The sequence below is a fragment of the Simochromis diagramma genome, unplaced genomic scaffold (assembly GCF_900408965.1).
Source record: "Simochromis diagramma unplaced genomic scaffold, fSimDia1.1 OVJJ01000123.1, whole genome shotgun sequence".
Lineage (NCBI taxonomy): Eukaryota > Metazoa > Chordata > Actinopteri > Cichliformes > Cichlidae > Simochromis > Simochromis diagramma.
This window is the reverse complement of record NW_024386778.1, coordinates 1,030,292-1,052,014: the sequence shown is the minus strand read 5'-3', so window position 1 is coordinate 1,052,014 and position 21,723 is coordinate 1,030,292. Positions and strand designations below refer to the sequence as shown.

Here is a 21,723-nt window from a genome sequence, read left to right as displayed (position 1 = left end):
CAGCACGCCGACAATAACAAAAATAAACTCCACCTAAACTTGGTTTATATCTGACCCAGATGGACTGCAGGTCATAACGTCTTACCTGAAGTTCAGTTCACCTGACAGTCGGACCGGCGGCCGCCTCGGGTCTCTGCTCCTCCTGCCTCCCCTTTCCCTCATCCACCTGCGGGCCTCCACCACTTGCTGATGTTACTGAATCTGTGGAAGCTCCACCACACGGAGTAACGAATAACGAGCCTATCTAAATCCCAGTAACGATTAACGCGTTCCTGATTTTGGCATAATAACTAGTTACCGTGCTCGTTACCACAATAATAACAACGTAGTTACTGTAACGCGTTAGTCCCAACACTGGTGGTGGAATAGTAAACTACAGCAGGGCTTTTATTCAATCTTTTTATTTGAACTAGTTCATTTCAGCTCAGTGTGTGTCAGAGTCACATGCTGACAGACACAGCTGAAATGAAATATTCAACAACACTTTCTGTGACCTTAGGTGCAATAAAAGCTTCCCAGAAATTGCCAAATCAAACCAGCGTCCTTCTGCTGTCTGCTTCAGATAATGTCTCTCTGACATAACAAGTCAAAGCAATCAGGTGTGCAAAGGAAAGAGAGAGAAGCCAACGCATCATCTGAGCGTTTCAGTCCTGTCAGCGTGAGCACAGTTTACACTCAGGTGCAGGCAGGACACAGACACTGAAGGATTCATCTCACTTGACCAAGTTTGACCAAGAAGCTGCTGTTGCTTCGTTGATGGTTCCCTCCATATAATTATAACTATATATAACTGTAACGTATAACTAGGCTTATGTCTGATCCCTGTTGAGGTTGTGTTGTTCTCTCAGACCTGTGGGGGAAAATCAAACGCTAAACGAGTCACCACACTGTTACATCTGGAAGCCTGAGTAAACAGTCATTGAGGGAAAGACTGATTATACAATATAAACTGATTACATTATAATATTACTATCACACTATTTATGGTTAGCTGCTTAAAACAAAGCCATTTAATGGTCTTGAGCGCTCTTTGCAGAGGAGGCTTCAGCACAAGACAAACGTGTACATTTTTGTATTTGATCTTAGAGCAACAGCTCAGTCCTGATAGGACGAGATGGTCACATCTTACAAATATCTAAGGATCATTGTAGATCAGAATTTGTCATTTAAAACTCACATTTAAAGACTTGTGTCTAAGTTAAAACTAAAACTAAGTTACTTTTTTAGAAATTGATCCTGTTTCTCCCTCCAAGTGACAAAACACTTGATTCATGCAACTTTTTGACCTTTATTGGATTACAGTCACCTGCTTTTTATGAATGCACCTGCCCACTACCTAAAGAAGTCGGATACTGTCCACCATTGTGTTTTACATTTTATTACTGGCTATGGAAATCGTGCGCATCATTGTTCTTTGTCTGCTGCTGCTAAATGTCCATCTCTGCATATTTGCAGACTTTCCCTTTGGTTGGTCTTTATCTATAAATCTCTGCTTGGGCTGGTTCCCTCTTATTAATGTGTTTATAGGTGTAAAAACCACAACCAATACAGCCTCGTTTACACAATATCATACAATTGATTGTCCCAAAAATCAGAACAGTATTGGGGAAAAAGGCTTTTAAATACACTGCCCCTGCTTCCTGTAATAATCTGCAGAAGGAACTGAAATGATCAGAACTGGTTACCTCAGGAGAGTTTAAGTCCATCTTAAAGGAACGAGAGAATAACTCTTTTACTCAGTGTGATTGTTTTTAATGTTGCTCTTAATTGAACTGTTACTTAGAGCAGGGTTGGAATTGTGACATTAAAAAAAACCAATAATTGCTAAAAGAAATTTAATTTGTAGTTCTAAATAAACTCTAAATGCATTTAGGACGTTTTTTACTCACTTTATGTCTCTTCCACGATGTTATTTCGCTCTCCAACAACATAGGTTACAATTAGATTAGCATGACTTTTGATTTGTCAAAAGCATTTGACACTGTTGATCACTGTATTTTAAAACTTAGACTCTTCCAGTCAGGACTCTCTGAGAGAGCAGTGGCATGGTTCTCAAACTACCTCAGTAACAGGACTCAGTGCATTAAATCTGACGGTCTATGTTCTGACTTTGTTACAGTGCACAACGGAGTGCCACAGGGTTCTGTATTAGGTCCCCTTCTATTTATCATTTACGTAAACAATCTTAGTCTACATGTGCCAGATGCAAACTTGCACTTCTATGCTGATGATACAGTTATTTACAGCTGTGGTTCAACTCTTGTCCAAGCCATTGACTCCTTGCAGAAAGCCTTTTCTGCTGTCCAGCACTCATTACTTCAGCTTAAACTTGTTCTCAACGCAGACAAAACAAAGCTCATGTTGTTTTCTAAATCAAGGAGACGAGCCCAAACAATCCCATCAGTAACCACTCTTGAAGGTAATAAAATAGAGTTGGTTCACACCTATAAATATCTGGGAATCTTAATTGATGACTCGCTTACCTTCAAACCACATGTAGAGAATCTTGTGAAAAACCTGAAGTTAAAATTGAGATTTTATTTTCAAAATAAGTTGTGTTTCTCTTTTAATACAAATGCTGGATTATGGTGATATTCTATATATGAATGCTTCTGCTCAATGTCTTTGAATGGTTGATTCTGTGTATCATGCTTCTCTGAGGTTCATCACTAACTGTAAATTTCAGACTCACCACTGTGAGTTATACTCTCAGGTAGGATGGCCGGAGGAACTCTCATTTATACAGTTTTATATATAAGGCGATACTTGGGTTGCTGCCTTCTTATCTATGTTCCCTGCTTGTAATGAAACATGCTGGTCGGTATTCTCTTCGTTCGCATGGCTACTTGTTGCTTTCTGTTCCATTTGCCCGAACTGAACTTGGTAAAAGAGCTTTTGTCCATTTAGCACCCTCGACCTGGAACAAACTGCAGAAGGAATGGAAAATGACTGAATTCATTTCATTAAGTGCTTTTAAATCTAAACTACGAATCCTTGAGGCCAAGTCCATAACATGCAACTGTTTCAATTAGATTGATTGTCATTTTAACTGACTTTTTATTTTTATTTGAATTTTATTGAATTTTATTTTTTACTTTATTTGTATTCTTTCACTTATTGTTGCATGTGTGTTGTTGCTGCCTGTGTTTGAGTAATTTCTGTAACTGTGAGACATCTGCTGCTGCCTATCTTGGCCAGGTCTCCCTTGAAAAAGAGGTTTTTAATCTCAATGGGATCTTCCTGGTTAAATAAAGGTTAATAAATAAATAAATAATGACCAATTATGCAAATTAGGCGATGACGTCATTTGGCGACTTCTAGCGACTTTTAGGACAGCCAATAGCGATTTTCCTTACTGAGGAGTTGGCAACACTGAATCCATCAAGCTGTGCGGCTTCGTAGCTTAGCAAAGTCGCACTGAAACATTTGACAGATTTTCGAGCGCCGTGCACATAAAATCGTTTCGAGGTCAGTAAACACAACCAGAGTTCATACATAAGGCACACGGGATTATAAGGGGCTCTGTCGACTTTCAGAAAAATCAAAGGATTGATTTTAAGTGCGCCGTATTTTCCAAAAATAACGACGGCCCGCTAGCATGCGCCACCAAAAATAGTGCTTTGTTGTGTATCTGACGGACGAAAGCCAAACCAGTTCCACCACTGAAGCTGCAGCATTTTTACAAACCAGTTCTGGTTCATCCGTTTCATTCAACGATCCACTTTCGCCCTTCTCATTCTGCGTCGTTGCCGTGTGCGTAGGTAAACAAAGGCACTGCACATGCACGTTTTACCCATATTCTATCGCCATATTTAATTTTCCTATCGTTGCCCAACGTTACACCGGTATTACCGTGAACGGTATGATATAGCCCAGCCCTACTGTTACTGTATATTTTTCACATGTTCGTACGAGATGTTGTATTTGTTTTAAATGTTTTAAATGTTATGTACTTTTGCTGCCATGATGCCAGGTCTCTCTTGGAAATGAGATTTTTAATCTCCGTGCGATTTTTTTTTTACCTGGATAAATAAAGGACTAATAATAAAATGAACCCTCACATTACATAACATGTATAGAGGAACATACGAAGCATTTTTCACTGCCTTCAGCCATGTGTAATACAGTCACACATCTGGTTTATGATGACTACGACATGGAGCATGAAACGTATTATTGAAAGGGAATAATAATACTGCGGGCTAACATGAATGTGCTGCTGATATAGAGGATTCAGTGATGTCATATGGTGCCTATGACTGCTGCCAGTGGGCTCAGATGAAGTACGGGAGGCAGAGTAATTGTTTCCATAATGCCGTAAGACAGGAAAGGAATGTTCAACATGCTGTTGAGGAGAAAACGTAGACGGACCACAGCCTCTGAGCTTAGGTGGTGCACAGTAAGAATCAGAGTTGATTTTCTGGTTGGGTGCCAGCGTAACCAGAAGCAAACTACATTTGCAGCTGCGCTCCCTCGGCATATAAAGATATTCCACTTTGTGACAATACTAGCTACAACAGAGAGGTATTTACTATTTCTATCACAGGATATGATATTATAGCACATTATATGCTCTACAGTCACTCAGATCATTTTCCTAACGACACTTCTGTATGTCATTATCTTTATACGGCACCACTTCTTTATATTTCAGCTTGGTTATGATGTAAAGAAGTTAAATTGTATCCTATGAAGTACCGATCAAGGCACATCCTTTAGTTTATGGCAAGCGAGATCCACCCAGCCAGACACAAACCTCAGAGAGTGATGTGAGCAGCCAGACTATCAGCATCTATTCGTTCCACAATAAGTCAGCACAGATAACCAGATGACCATCGCACTGAGGCCCCAGACCATCTCTGACCTGGCTTCCATTAACCCAGGCTTACTGAGACTGAGAGAAAGTGAGATCACAATCATTACCCTCCATCAGTGCGACCTTCATTTCCTATCACTCATGTCTGCCCAGGCCGGGAAATATCACTTGCTCTCTCTCGCTCTCTCCCTGGCTGTGTCTCTCACCTCCACACGCCTCTGTAAAATAAGACCAGGTGGGTGGGTGAAGGCCACTACACCAGGGGGAGCTCCCCACTGCCACCACAAGCCGCCTCCACCTTCCCCATCTTCCACAGACACGGCCTTTCTCTGTGTCAGCAGTGAATTGTTCTCCACCAAATCTTCATTTAAGTAGGTTTCAATTATTCAGTGTGTGTTAGTATTGACGGTAAGTGTGTGCGCGCACTTAAATCTCTTTGTGAGCACCAAGAATCCGACTGTTACTACACTTGTGGGTCCCAAATTCACAAGTTGGCAGACATCTTTGAGGCTCAAAATGTGGTTTTAGTGTCAGGGTTACAGTTAGGTGATGGTTAGGCATTCGTTTATGATGGTTAGGGTAAGAGGTTAGGGAAAGCTTTATGCCAATTGGATGTCCTCACTAAGACACAAAAGGCGTGTAGTCTAATATGTTTGTACTGCCTGGACTATTATTACAAAAGAAGCTTGTTTATCCTTGAACATGCAAGACTGAATATGTTCGTCTCACACTGTCACGCAGTGAAGGCCAGACATCTGAAACAGGAAGGTATAAAAGTCCTCTCAGAGTCTAATGCACATGCAAGCTCTCAGATCTTTAGACAGCATGAATGCAAAACATGCAAATCGTTATTATTTTTAAACCCAGCTTTGGAAAGAAACGTTTGCTTTTGCCTGATTTGGTCTTCGTTTTGCTGTCACTGGAAGCGCAGACACCAGATTAATTGCAAATTTGTTTTTTTCCACACATTTTTTTTCCACACATTGCTGTGAGCTGGAGAGTTGAACAGAGTGACAGAATGCTAACATATTAGCTCTTTTATAAGCTCAGCCAACCCACACAACTGAGGGCAAGCTATTATGTGTTTATGTACTTTGAATGGATGTTGCTTTTATTCTGCTCCTCAGTGACCCCACTTAACTAGTGAAAGGTCAGCGTTTAATGAACAGGCAGATGGCAGCACTTGTTGACTTAGCATATAAGTTGTCTGGCATTTGACCCCACTCTGCAAGTGAGAGGAGTGCAAATGAAGGTCACTTATCATCAGTGGCGTCCTCTCTTCTAGAAACACTTAAGCTTGACCGAATGGAAGCGCACGTTTCAGAAGAGAGTCGCATAGTCGGATAAACTCAACATATGCAAACACTCAATAAATACTATATCAGCAGACATAAGAAACCCACACAGTTCCACTCAGGTTAATTAATGATGATCCCTGCGCTGTGTGGTGCAGAAGCAGAAAAATGTGGTGGTCCTAACGTGCAAAATTGCACTCAGAACACAAATCAATGGAATAAAGAGCGGTGAACTCTGCAGTAATGTATTCTACAGAAAAGTAATGTTTTAGAGAGTTTATTATTGACTTATAGCTTTTATACATACTAGCATAGAAAATAAGTATCAGACAAACAAAACATGCCCAGAGGTAATCCTCCTGGGAGTATCTCGGCACTCAGGAGCCGGTTCATTTCTATAATGAGCTGAGCTTACCAGATAAGATAGATGTGTGTATTTTATTTGTTACAATTTTAATGAGCTACCCAACAAACAGGGAATGAAGGGAACTTCCCGAGCTCCCCTCTGTCTGACATTATTTTCAATAATAAGGGAAAAATTGGCAAATCATCATATTTTAGAGAATTTTTTAATAGTTGTTGACGAGCTTTGTGTTGATGATCAGCTAAGCAGCTGTCCAGCATGCAGCTGGATGTTTTGGGACACTCGGCATTGATATCTATTTACTTCTACTTCATAAATGCTCTCAGCCAGATTCAGACTTATTGCTATGACGGATAGCACATTATTCCTTCAGTGACCTGGTTTCACTCATTATGCAAATGTCCTGTTTATAAGGTTGGAAACCTGCAGTCAGCCGAGCCTGAAGACGTCACCTGGATGAGCGACGAAACATTTCTCCCACTGAAAACGTCTAGATGAACAGAATCAACTTTTGGGGATTAAAAAAACTATATAACAGCTCTGAGCAGTGCCATCAAATATTAAACAGACTAAACGAACTCAGATTTACTATGTAAAGAAAGCAAACATCTATCTTTGTGCTTGGAGACGGCGCACGCGGTTTGTCTGATAAGGCAGTCGGCAACTTTCTGGTCTTCAGGATGTAAAAACAGATGAATTAGAGCACCGCGAGGCGTCGCTTTATCCTTAGTCGTGAACACAATACATTCCAAATGTAAACAAAAATCATATAATATGATTTCAGTTGAAGTCTATATTTTTTTGATGTTTCAAAAGTATCACGTTTAAACTGATGAATAGTTTTTCTTTTTTAAAACCCATCTGAAGGGGGAGGTTGAGAAATAAAGCTCTGTTACTGTGTGTTTAAAAAGAAAACCTGTATAAAAGTCCAGACGGGGCATTTGTTTTGCTTCACCCCTTCTTTTAAATGTTCATTAAGCTAGTCTCTCTCGCCTCCTTATTTGTTCATGATTTGACTGGTTGGACCAATCACAGGTTAGTGTTAACTTTCCACCGTAACTGAGCCAGGCCATTTGTACATGTTGTTTCTGCATCGTTTTCTGTGCACAGTAGTTAACACTTAATTTGTCATCTTCTAAATGCAGCCCCGGGGTCCCACTGCTGGTCCTTTCCTGGGGAGAGTTGTGTCAGCTAAGGGCGCCAAATAAAACGTGAGTAGTGCTGTCACCTGGATCTGTTGGGATTCAAACTTTCTTGTTGGCCTTTTCGTGTTTATGTCCAATGACATGCTTTTTTAGCATAACTAATGGTTCTAAACTGGCTTATATGTGGATGTGAGAGTTATCTGTGTCTCTGCATTAGCTCTGTGATGGACTGACGACCTGTTCTAGCAGCTAGAATAGACTCCAGGTTGGACAGGCACATAAGAAAGTGACGGGTCTGAGATCCCAAGTTACAAAAAAGAAAGAAACAGCAGATGAGCTAACGTGATTTAGCTGAGCCAGCCACTGTGTACAGGTGGTGGTCAGAGGGCCCGGTGGCGCCAGTGTCCGGCAGCCTCGCCTCTGTCAGTGCGCCCCAGGGCAGCTGTGGCTACAATGTAGCTTGCTATCGCCAGTGTGTGAATGGGTGTGTGAATGGGTGGATGACTGTAGTGTAAAGCGCTTTGGGGTCCTATGGACTAGAAAAGCGCTATACAAATGCAGGCCATTTACTGTGTAGGTGAATGCAGTGAGTCATGACTCATTGGTGTAGCTGCTGTAACCTGTGTCCATATGCTAGAGGTAGGAGAGCTGCTACCTGTATCTATGCACTCAATGTATTTGTGCCCCACAGTTAGCTTCATAGCAAGAAGAAATAGCGCTCCATTAATCAAACACAACATGAGGTCCCTCCTGCCACTCAGTTACTGACCATCATGTGTTTGCTCATCACATAAAACATGCTAAGTGTGGATCAGCCTGTAAATACTGAAAAAACAAACCCAAATCTGTTGCAAGACTGTAACACACTCACAAATCACCATGTAATGAAATACAGGGTATAATTTATGACATTTATCTGAGCAGAGTGAATAATTAGAGACGACATTCGTCAAGCAGGATTGGAGTGCTGGTTGTTCTGCTACATGTCAGTGAAGCAGAAACCAGAAATGGAAAACCAAAGTGTAGCTACGAGAGCCAAATGTGTGCAGAGAGAGGGAGTGATGAAGAGTGCAAGATCGTTATTATGACAGCAAAAGGTCTGTGATGTTGAAGCAAGATCTCCAGAACACACAGCCTAATTTGTCTGCAGTCTACACCTGATGTTGTTGGTATACAGCGCACACGCAGCCCCCAGTGTGCGCGCACACACACACACACACACCAGAACGCACTGACTGCAGTACCACATCATTACAGCCGCAGCAATGACAAGACAGCAGTTATTGGCTGATGGAGACATTTTTCATCCACTAATTTATAGTTGGTTTGATTTGGAATCAGACAAATTAAAGAATGAAACATTTCCCCGTCCAACCGGCTAATTGGACCGACTGTTAATGGCTGCTGAAAGAAACGTCAAGTTTAATTTCTCACTTATTGACATGCAGTTGATGTAGATGACATTAATCTAATGATTATTCATGAGACTTTCCTGTTATCGCCTCTCTCTCACACACACACACACATTTCTATCACCAGGCATATCATTAAGCTGAAGCACAACCATTAACCAGCATGGTTGCCATGGAAAATTCTCCTGATGATTTACTACCTACTGTTCAAATGGCACTTGCGTAACGCTGGCTGCCGACTACATTTTGCAAAGAAAATGCGTGTTGTGTTTAGAGCAGCATTAAAACACACTTATTGTGTGCACAAATTTTTGTATGTTTCCAGCAACCAGCGCTCGCTGTGGTGGGAAAAAAGCTTTATTGTTCTCAAATTAACTACAAATTACATTCCAGAAAAAGCTCTTAAATAAAGTCATGGCACGCTGTTAACATGCAGTATGATTTTACTGCATGTCATTATTGCAAGAATTCCCAAGGAAGTGGGTAGCAAACATTAACTTCAGATATCTCTGAAGTTGTAACTTAAGTGCTGCCAAATTATGTTTGGTTTATTAGGTTTAGAGCGAATGTGTCTGTGAAAACGAGAAGGTGTTCAAATAAAAACAAATTTAATTTATTCTTATAGGCTTTTACTGTCTTTGACAACAAAAGCCTCTAATGTGTGCAGGAGTCTACTTATAGCATAACAAAGTAGTGCAATATTGAAAAATGTAAAAATCAACATAGTGCTATCCTTCCTGTAAGAGTCTAAGAGGTTTCTGCAATAAAAGCTGCATTCTGATGTCGAGCTTTCAGGCTCTGTGAGAAAAGTTAACACACTGATCGTTATCAACACTTACGGCTTTGTTATCACGTTACTGTTCAAGCATTTTAACTTTGTAAATGCACAGCTCTGCCTCTACATGTGAGGATTTCTGTGCAACTTATTTGTTCTACATGTGTTTGCATATCACCAGCATCCATCCATGCTACAACCTGCAAAGGGTTGTGTTGCGTTGACTTTCAGAGATGTGACGAGAGCCTGCTGGCTGCTTATCAGACTAAGGTATTTCAACATGGAAATGATGGGTCCCTGAAGGGTTGATGGATTAGATTTGGGGGAAAAAACGACTTGATGGACAAAACACTGAAGTGAGAGTTACAAAGTAACGCTTGAAGAGCAAAGGAAACATCCAGACAGTCTGTTATGTTTGTGCTTACATTGTAGAAAACAAGACATTTTCAAATAAGTCACTATTTGTTTTCCAAAAGGTTCTTGGGTTAAATGACAGTTTGGCAGATTTGGCTTTTGAAAAAAGAAACTAGGAGATGTAGTAAATGAAGTAGGGGTGAATATTCTGTCCCTTACGATGTTTTGTTCGTGAAGAAGAGCCGATGGTTCCGACAACACTGGAGACAAAAGCAGTGAAGCAAAGCTGACCCTTTAGTTTCTCTTTCCTCCGCAGCCTCCAGCTTTTTTACGAGCAGACAGACGTTCAGCACATGCACGCTCACAGCAGCTGAGCATAGCATGATTTTATTTGTCTAATTATGAAACCCAAATCCAAATAGGAGCTTTTATAACATCTCTTTTATATTACAAGGGGCAAAGGAACAGGTAATAATGGGGTTTTGTGCTGCATCGCTGCAGATGCAGTAAAGGCTTGTTGTTTTTTTACACAGGGTGACTTTCATGGAGCAGATGGACCGACGACCCGACGTGAAGGAGTGAAAGGTCTGTTAGTTTTCATTCCACCTTTTAATACTTTAATTAGAGAGGATTAAGTGGGCAGTAAGTGACCTGAGCAGGTGATCAAACACTGAACGGGGTAATAATAGTCGCACACATCAGACATGAGCACTAAATGCTCGGCTTTTATTGGAATTGCAGATACTTATTCAGCTTGCTACAGCATTATACAGTATATGTGTGCTTATATGTTATTGTTAGATCACCATGGAGTGTAAGTTTTTCTGCTACAGCCGTATGTGCAGGCTCTTTGATCAAAATTATATTTGTAATGCCAAAATAGAATTATTGTTCTCATCAATGAATTTTCAAAATTACAATTTTACAAAACAGGCAAAAAATATATCACAGCATTTATTTAAATATACATATTTTTGGTTAAGATGACAAATTTCAGTTATTTACTTGAATTTATGAACAGAAAAATCAGTTTCAGCAGTTGAATCTTGCTCTTGATGAATTTCTGACTTCTCAGTGAACTCCACTGTGCCAGCTCAAATCTGGGTAAAAAAAAAAAAAAGGAATTCAGACTATTAATTACCTCATAAATAAATCGGGATGGGAATCAAGAACCTAGTTGTCCAATTCCTGGGAAGTGTTGGTCGTGCATTTGAGGAGGAAAGTAGTGGCGCAGTCTAAACGTGGATATGGAAAATACTTTGATTTTTATTGCACAAAAGGATGAGAGCGCACAGCACAGTGCATCTAGGACAGAAAGAGTTGCATTATGCTGTTAATACAACTTTGGCTATTTGCAAGCACCTGCACAGCCAGCATGCTAATGCTAAGCTAACCAAAGCCATGCCAACCACAGCCCAGCAGCCAGACCCTGAACTGACTCTTAGGTGTTCGTTCCTTCTACTCAGACGTGATGTGTTGGATGCCTCCAGGATGAGCTGGAAGTCATGGTTGTGGAGCTCGGGACGCGTCTGCTTAGGCTGCTGGTCCTGAAACTCAAACCTGGACAAGTGTTAAAAAAGAAAAGGAAAGAAAATAAATCTTTATTTAAAGATCATTTCAAATGAAATGAACAAGTCAATAATACAGGGAGTGCAGAATTATTAGGCAAGTTGTATTTTTGAGGAATAATTTTATTATTGAACAACAACCATGTTCTCAATGAACCCAAAAAACTCATTAATATCAAAGCTGAATGTTTTTGGAAGTAGTTTTTAGTTTGTTTTTAGTTTTAGCTATTTTAGGGGGATATCTGTGTGTGCAGGTGACTATTACTGTGCATAATTATTAGGCAACTTAACAAAAAACAAATATATACCCATTTCAATTATTTATTTTTACCAGTGAAACCAATATAACATCTCCACATTCACAAATATACATTTCTGACATTCAAAAACAAAACAAAAACAAATCAGCGACCAATATAGCCACCTTTCTTTGCAAGGACACTCAAAAGCCTGCCATCCATGGATTCTGTCAGTGTTTTGATCTGTTCACCATCAACATTGCGTGCAGCAGCAACCACAGCCTCCCAGACACTGTTCAGAGAGGTGTACTGTTTTCCCTCCTTGTAAATCTCACATTTGATGATGGACCACAGGTTCTCAATGGGGTTCAGATCAGGTGAACAAGGAGGCCATGTCATTAGTTTTTCTTCTTTTATACCCTTTCTTGCCAGCCACGCTGTGGAGTACTTGGACGCGTGTGATGGAGCATTGTCCTGCATGGAAATCATGTTTTTCTTGAAGGATGCAGACTTCTTCCTGTACCACTGCTTGAAGAAGGTGTCTTCCAGTAACTGGCAGTAGGACTGGGAGTTGAGCTTGACTCCATCCTCAACCCGAAAAGGCCCCACAAGCTCATCTTTGATGATACCAGCCCAAACCAGTACTCCACCTCCACCTTGCTGGCGTCTGAGTTGGACTGGAGCTCTCTGCCCTTTACCAATCCAGCCACGGGCCCATCCATCTGGCCCATCAAGACTCACTCTCATTTCATCAGTCCATAAAACCTTAGAAAAATCAGTCTTGAGATATTTCTTGGCCCAGTCTTGACGTTTCAGCTTGTGTGTCTTGTTCAGTGGTGGTCGTCTTTCAGCCTTTCTTACCTTGGCCATGTCTCTGAGTATTGCACACCTTGTGCTTTTGGGCACTCCAGTGATGTTGCAGCTCTGAAATATGGCCAAACTGGTGGCAAGTGGCATCTTGGCAGCTGCACGCTTGACTTTTCTCAGTTCATGGGCAGTTATTTTGCGCCTTGGTTTTTCCACACGCTTCTTGCGACCCTGTTGACTATTTTGAATGAAACGCTTGATTGTTCGATGATCACGCTTCAGAGGCTTTGCAATTTTGAGACTGCTGCATCCCTCTGCAAGATATTTCACTGTTTTTGACTTTTCTGAGCCTGTCAAGTCCTTCTTTTGACCCATTTTGCCAAAGGAAAGGACGTTGCCTAATAATTATGCACACCTGATATAGGGTGTTGATGTCATTAGACCACACCCCTTCTCATTACAGAGATGCACATCACCTAATATGCTTAATTGGTAGTAGGCTTTCGAGCCTATACAGCTTGGAGTAAGACAACATGCATGAAGAGGATGATGTGGACAAAATACTCATTTGCCTAATAATTCTGCACTCCCTGTAATGCTTTTTCACAGGTCATAATGTGAGTGATATACTCATCCTCTCATTTATTCAGATTGTTTACAGCTTAAATGTTTTTGATCAGCTGCAGTTTTTAGAACATAGCTTGACAGAAATGCCCCTGAAATAGGAACAATCTCCATGTGTCTTTATTTCTATGTGCTCTCAGCACAGAGTGGTCTGAAATCAGATCCAGCAGTGACTTTGTACTGCAGGAATGTAGACGTTCCCAGAAAGAAGAATTAAAAACTGATGGCTGGTGGGCAGAGATGCAAGAAGGAAGAAATGAGCAAGTGAGTATCAGTATTGTCAGTATCGTACTTTTTGTCAGCAGGAATATACTGTCTGCCAACCACGCTCTCACTGGTTTACAGATTGTGTCCTTTTGTATCAGTATATCTGTAAATCCCTCCATCCATCCTGGAGATCCAGCAGGCTGAGCCAGCCTATTGAGCCAGAGAGAAAGGCAGGGGGAGACTCTTTCAATCAGCAGGTGGAAAATACACAGCTCAGCAAAAGCCTGTCCAATTGTGAATATATAGGATTCTGGTAATATGAGAGAGCCTGCTCCAATATTCTCTTTGGCTGTTTTGTTCTTCCTTACCATAATGTGACCTCTGAAAGAGGTCAGAGGTCACACTTTTCATTATCGCATAGAGCAGAAACACTATAGCTCAGTCTTCCTTTTTGGAAACAGTTCATGGGTTAAATGTAATTTGTCTATGTGATATAGAGGAAATTCATCACATCGGCACACGGAATATTTAATAGGAAGTATTTCCTGCTGAGCTCATTTAGCAAACATCCCATTTCTTATTAGGATCCAGATGCTGTTAAAGCTTTTTCAGAATCAATTTGTTTTCCTCTCGTTCCCCCCAGCACCATCAAACTAAATGCATGCACTGTCCGTGTGAAGCGCCTCATCTACTGTGCACTCGGGTCATGTTTAATGAAACAAACAACAACACGCCCACCCGCAACAGATACCATCTTCCTGGGCGGCAGTTGTCCTGAGATGACTGGTGCCAGACTGGGGCGAGGAAAGAAAGAACAAAAGAAAGAAAGGAGAGATGCCACCGAGTGCCAAGGGAACAGTCCAGCATCGGCTCGCCAAATCAATAGGTACTGTGAACCCTGAAGAAAACTATCCTGCTGTGAGCCAATAAACCAGGCACTCACTCGTATTAGGGGACACATCCACTTATTACTGGGGTCACTTGATACTTTCTGAAAGGTCCCTCTTCTTAATTAGGCTGGCATGCTGCTGTCAACAATCCTCTTTATTTTCAGCCTTTTGAAAGAATACAAACATTTAAATCCTTAAAATAAAAATATTCTATTTTTAATTCTTATAAACTCGATTTAAACAGAGAGCTTCCCTCTGTGCTTCCCACAGGTCTGTGACTTTTTAGTGCCTGTTATGAGTCGTCTTAGCTACCGAAGAGAGTCAGGTCTTTGCCTGTCGGGCTGGTTTGCTAACAGCATGAAAATACACGGTTTGGCTCTTTCATGTGGTTTCCTTCATTGGTGCAGATTGCCTCCATTAAGTCCACACTTTCATCACTGTTAAACAATCTGATTTCCAGATTACCTGGTTTGACCACGAGTCCTGATTAGTCAGACTTTAGCAGCTGTAAGTGTATGAACTAGTTTGCATTTGTAACCCCGCATGTGTCATATTTACGGTACTGTTAGGGCGTTTGGGAGAGCTCTACATCATCAGTGTGATCCATAATAATTTGCACAAAAATTCCAGGTGTTGCAAAAATAATAAAAAAAGAAAACTCATATATTTTAAAGTGTATATTTATTTCTTACTCTTCTTATATTTATTGTTTGTGTTTTGCACACTTTGCCTCGTCGTCTCGTCTCTCGATACACTGTGCAGTATAGCAGAGATGACAATAAAGTTTACTTTGACTTTTACACACTGATATTTATTTATTTTATTTAATTGACAGAAGATTCAATAAACCCTCCAGTTTGTTTGTTTTTGGTAATTATTTAATGGCTCAGACCTTATAGGGTAAGGTAAAGGCATTACTGTACAACCACATGTTATATGTGCAAATATGAATTTTGAAAAGCAAACTGTGAGAATGACATCAACAAGAAATTATTATTTAAATCTTTATTTGCATCCAAAATCATCAGTTTAGTTTATGGGGGGAGCAGTGAAGGATGAGTTTTTCCTACAGTTCGGAGGAATTGTCAACCCCCCCCCAAATAAAAATAAAAGTCTAGATAATTTAGTTACTCCGCATGAAGTTGATAATTGTGGGATTTGGCTGCCTCTGTTGTGGTTGTCTTTTATCACAGACAACATCAGAGGAGGAAATAGGAGGCCCAGAGCAGATGCCGCCTGCTGCATGCCTCCAGATGATTAAGAACACACCAAGAGGACGAGGTGGGGGAGGTGCACAACAGATGGTGCAACACTGCCCCCATGTGAGAGAATCCAGAAGCAGTACAGCAGCTCATCCTGTCTCATATTTTTCCCAAGCAATGCTGAGTTTGTCAGAGCACCGCTACATGCATCTTTCAAACCTCCTGCAGAGAGTCATGCAATTTTATGAGCAAGGTTTTACGTGGCTTTCAGCCTGGATCCTCTTCGAGCTTAAATCCCCATGTCTCCAACCTCTGACACTTCCCCTCCTTGTTTACGGCGAGAAAAACTGTGCCAGTGATTTTCTTGTCAGTCAGCAAAATAAAAGCAGTAGAAATACCAGCAGTGTGTGAGGGCAAGAGTCGGAGAGGACAGACAACACTCACAGATTATTATACAAGGTCTGCAAACAGCTTTTCCACCTTAAGAGTTACCTGTGGATGAGGTGGGTGTTTTTTTTGGCAGAGACGGGCAGAAAAGTGGCTGTGAAGACTGTTAATGTTACTCAGATCCTCCTGACCTTTCCGGTGGCATGTTTGCTGGCTTCTTTGAAAAGGGCAACCGTAAAAAATAAGAGCAAGACTTTTCACACAGGCTGAATGCAGAAGAGAAAACACCTCTGCAATGCTGACAGTGTTTACAACGTATGCAGACTGATTTAAACACTGATACTGACCACTCCGGTTGGGGAGTCAAAGTAAGAGCAAACCACAAAGGGATGCAATATTTTAGCGATCAGTACCAAGGATATGTGACCCAAATATATACAGAAAGGCTGATAATTACCACAAGATGTCCATAACTGAGGCTGAACCTGCCAAATAAAGGCTCACAGCTCGGTCTACTAGGAGAAGCATGGCCTGTTCTGAGACCTGAGTGTGCTCACAGATGGAAGGGAAGCCCTCCATCGCTTCACGCTTTTGCAAAAAAATCGAGTGGTGAACCACCGAACGTGAGGACGACAACAGAGAGCATAAATGGGCCATAACAAATGTAAACAGGGCCATGCATGTATTTTAAAAGAAAGAAGGAGCGCTCATAGTCAAAGCAGTTTCTGTAAGCATGCAGTATGCTGTCCTGTGGTTTGTTGAATCAGCGGTCCCCAACCCCACGATCCGGTAGCGGCCCGTGAGTGGTTTGGTACCGGGCCGAGTTGAGGCTCGGATGTGAAATTTATGGTTTTCAGGGGTTTTATCGTTTTTATCATCAACTCGGTTTCCCTGGGTCTTTTCCTGTGTGTTATGAACAAATCATCTTTTTTTGGAACCAGTACTGGTTTTATTTTGTTGTATTTATCCGTGACACTTTAAAGGCCGGTCTGTGAAAATATTGTCGGACATAAACCGGTGCAAAAAAGGCTGGGGACCGCTGTGTTAAATGATCACACCTCAGTCATTTCTACATGTGTTTCTGTGTTATTAACAAACACAAAGACATAATTGTCTTAAAGATTTGTCACACAGTGACATCACACACACCCATGAAGCTCATTTTTAGCACAGCTACACTGCGGATTCAGATGACACACGCTAATGAGCACAGCTTCCCGTACTACTGAGCAAATTTCATTCTGACAGGGTAGTGGGAGAAATAAAAGCGAGCTCCTCTTTTCCCTTGTTCAGCACAACGGCAGCTTTGTTCTTAAAATAGTCGGGCTTGTGATTTAAATTCAGTCTGGAGTATTGAGAGCAATGAGACAAGATCAAAGAGGTCTCTTTAGACTCACTTACTGCAAAAAAGAGACGAGGCAAGAGAAAATACAAGTCTCGCTGGATCACACGGGGAAATTGTTCTCTGCACATTTCCAGCAAATCATATTAGATAGAGTCACTGTGGCAACTAGAGAAGATAATCTTTAATGTGCTCTTTAATGAGAGGGAAAATGTTTGTCTCTTGTGATTGAAGCCCTCGCTGTGCAAATTATATCCAAATCAGTTCACCAGCATGGGCCCTTCAATGATGAAAAGTAGCTGAGGGATAGCATTCAATTAGTGCATTAGATTGAGACAATCAGAACATGTAATGGGCTTTAAGGCTTTGGCTACGAGCTCGTCAGTCAGTGAATGCGACTGGTTCCAAAAAAGATCATCACAAGCGAGCTAAAATGTGATATTCCTTTGGACTCCCTTTGCTGGACTGAGAAGGTTCGGCTGCTTTTATGTGCACAGTGTTGTGTTCACCTACAAGCAGCAGGTACGCTGTGGGGTCTAGACAGATTTGTCAGGTTCACTCTGGAGGACTGACCTACTGGTGCATTGGCTGGTCAGGAAACATGCAGAGGAATTTTTTTCTCCCATTTGAAAAGACAACAAAACTGACATTATCCTGGCAAAAAGACAACATTAATTAGCTAATAATTAGGTGTTATGTAGACGTTATCGTGTAAGATTGCCATGTTTGCACATAATCCCTGACCTTTTACTACTGTGTTTTTAGTGTATGTCACATTATTTGTGAAAGTCTCATGCCTTCTGTCTTCAAATTTAATACTACTCTATAACAAATAGATAGAAACTCTAACTCTAATAATAACTCCTGGAGCACAGGTCGTAATGAGCTGCACTGCCCAATAAACCATATTATTATTAGTCTGAACTGGTTAGTTTGAAAAAGAATTTACCCACCATACAGTTTGTATTTATGGCAATGTTAGCTTTTTCTGTATAGGTTCCCTATCTGTTGCGTAGCAGTCAATGTTTTAAGCAGTGTTTCTTGTGACGTTCAGTGAGTGTTGTGTGTAAAGTGGAGCTAACTGACGTTTGTGTTTGTAGAATTACAAGGTTATGAAGGTTTTTAAGTCAAACTTAGCAGCAGTTTCTGACTTTGCAGATGTCCATTTGGAAGATATACTGAATACAGTAAACTGACATTTAATTTAGGAATGTTAATGACTAGCTGCTAGCTGCCTTGCTAACCAGTAACTAGCATACTAGCATAGCATGCTCAAAGACAGACGTCGCCGTGGCACTTTGATGCAGAATATAAGTGGTTATATGTTTGCTTTATTAGAGTAACAAACAGACACCCGCTTGACTGAAGGAATGCATAACCGCATTGTGTAGCTAACATCTGCTAGCACTGCAGATGTTAGCTACACTAGTAGAGTGGCTGTGCCTCAGTGTGAGTAGGCTACCATTTGACGGGTTGGTGGTTCGATTCCCCAGCTGCTGCAGTCTGAATGTTAAAGTATCTTTGGGACTGATGCTGAATACCAGCTTTGGTCAGTGCTGGGCCTGGGCATAGAAAACAGTGAATGTGTGTGTCATTGGGACAGGAGTCAGTTAGCTTTTTTTGAATAATGTTTAAACTACAAGTAAATTACCTGCGAAAAGTATTCCCTGATACTCATAACCTGACATTCCCATAAGAGGACAGCAGATAGACACTGGACTCTGGGTGTTGAATATAGCTCGAGCAACAATAAGACCTAATCCATGCTTATAACATGTCTTCAACTATTCCAGGGTCTGGCAGAAAAACGTCAACAGCTGCATGCACACAGACACACACTCATGTTTACAGTACGACCAAAGCTAGCAGTTATGGAGAATATTCACACACCTAATTAAGGCTCTTCTGTGTGTTCTTTCTGTTTTCTTCTCTAGCATGCAAATGATACTAATGTGGCAAATTAAACATTGAAACAAACACGCACACATAAAAGACTTTTTCTGACTCTTAGAGTTCAAATCGATTGTGTGGTGAAGAAACATTTTTAATTCTGTGGTTCAGTCGTTGTTACCATCCACTTTAAATGATGGTGAAGAAATATTGTTAAAAAGCTTAACAAAAGAGAAATGAAACCTCCTCTAACAAATTCAGCAGCTTGTGTTGTTAGAGCCAGTCATCTTTCTGTGTCACATAATGTGACTGCAGCTCCCACCCAGAGACTTCATATCGTGTGACCCTAGGACTGCAGAGCTTCCCCTGTGAGAAATCAGCCTGGTCTCCAGCACGGCAGCTTGAGCCGACCCATCGGCTCGAGTTGGTTCATTATTCAGGTCCCCCTGGCCACGAGAGTCAAAGCCAACAGTCTGATCACATTATCAATCAGAAGGATGTTGCTGAATTTGATTTTCTCGATGACAGGTGAGAGCAATGCAAATGCCTCGTGATATCAGTACCTCCCCTGCGACAACTGAGATCATTAACTGCAAACTGTCATCTAAGTGTGGAAAATGGATAGCCTGCACCTCACTCCCTTTTCCTCTTTGCCCATCTGTGTAAATGGTAAAGCATTTATAGCCTGAAGGCAGGGACTAGGACAAATGGGTAAAATGTAGATTAAATCTTTTTTATAAGTGCATACAGTGTTATATGTACTGTAGTAATGTCAGGAAAATGATCCTGTGGTGCTTTGCTGGAGAGTCAAGATGAGAAATGTAACAAAAACTAAAAATCAAAAACTGTTTCTGATTCAAATGTGGCCTGCCTTCCTTTAAAGGTCATAGTTGTGTTCTGTTGATCACATTTATGCCTCTGCGATGTGCGCTGGATACCCTCCAGCATGTCAAAATAAAGACCCTTATACTAATTTTAATATTTGGGAAACGCAAAAGGACACCTAAATCATCGCTGCACTTTGTGCCAACATACCAGGGCATGCAACACAGCTCAGGTCATCCTGCTGAACGGACTCTCTCTAAATGTCTCAGCATAATCCCATTAACATGGGTAAAAACCAAGCATGTGTGTGATCTGACACGCAGCCTTTGAGCTGTATGTGCTCCATCTGAAAACTGCTGTCTGGTATCTGTGTGCACTCAAAATAAAGTTGGGCCAGTTTGAAAGACTTGTTTGCACCCTGTGCAAGTTTGAAGTGAAATCACATTGGGAGAGAGCCGGGCGTCCACAAAGCGATCCAAATAAAACGACTGCCAGAGAGCAGCACGGCTCCTCCCGAAAACCCTCAGTGTCTACATGCATTTATAATTGAGTGTAGGGCACCAGCGCCAGAGGTGGGTTTGAATACACAGAACATCCTCTGGACGCTGTATAGCGTGCCCACCCCCAAGGCCCTATATCTATGTGTTATGAGAGTATGAGTAATGCAGATGTAATGCTAGGTTGCGGATTAAAATTTATGCACAAGCAGCCAGAAGGCTATCTGTGGATTCACAGGATGATGGCTTTAAGGGTAACTCAGTTCAGTTTAAATCACAGGTGGTTTTTACTTCCTGCGCTTTTTGATGGTACCTCGCATCCATACACTACCTGCTTCTTTTCCGTACGTTTAATTTGAAGTTCGGCACAATCATAACACCAACTCCTCTGCAATTTCAGCTGAATTTAATTTTCTTTCTTTAATGACACTGAATGAGACTTTAACACACTTCGGTTATGTACAAGTTTTGAAGTGCTAACTCTGGGCAAGTTTTCACATAATCAGCTCAGGTTATTCATGTCTTTTACATATATTTATATTACTTGCCACGAGAGTGCTTCACACTGTGATATTATGTAGAAACTCAAAACAATGCATTAAAAATTCATAGTGTCCTTTTAACCCCTGCTGTGACAATGGAGCCCAGGGCAGCCTCGAAAAGCTCGTTTGTGGCTTGAATTTAGTGCTCCACAAGCAAAAGGAAAAAAACATCACAATTTATCTCATAAAGGCTGAGCATATCAGTGCTTAAATGAATCTCATCATGCCAGCAGCTTTAGCCATCACTATTAATAATATCCACTTTTCATAATGCTGCTGATTTCTTTTATTTACGCTCAGTCGTCTCTGCTGGCTGCCAGTGGAAAGCGGGCCTACATAATCACTGCTAATAAATTAAGCCCAATAGAACTGTCACATCTCATTTGGACTCATTTGCACATGATTGTGTTTGTTTATGTTCAGTCTGGTTGAGAAAAAGCAGAAGCTTTGACTGGCAAATGGGTGGAATTAATGAATTTCACTGCCGTTCTCCACTCTCCCTTCCTCACCGCGCTGCTGGAGAAATCAAAACTAAGGACTTT

At 41.1% G+C, this 21,723-nt stretch overlaps 1 protein-coding gene and 1 long non-coding RNA gene across 2 annotated transcripts in view; both read left to right on the top strand.

The window, feature by feature from the left end:
* The window catches only part of LOC120720571, a 914,567-nt gene that overhangs the window by 564,150 nt on the left and 328,694 nt on the right, over nt 1-21,723 (top strand). The window lies entirely within an intron of this gene.
* On the top strand, nt 3,982-11,799 carry LOC120722441. The gene is made up of 3 exons (XR_005693462.1): nt 3,982-7,686; nt 10,695-10,746; nt 11,628-11,799. It is a non-coding gene; the product is annotated as an uncharacterized LOC120722441 (long non-coding RNA).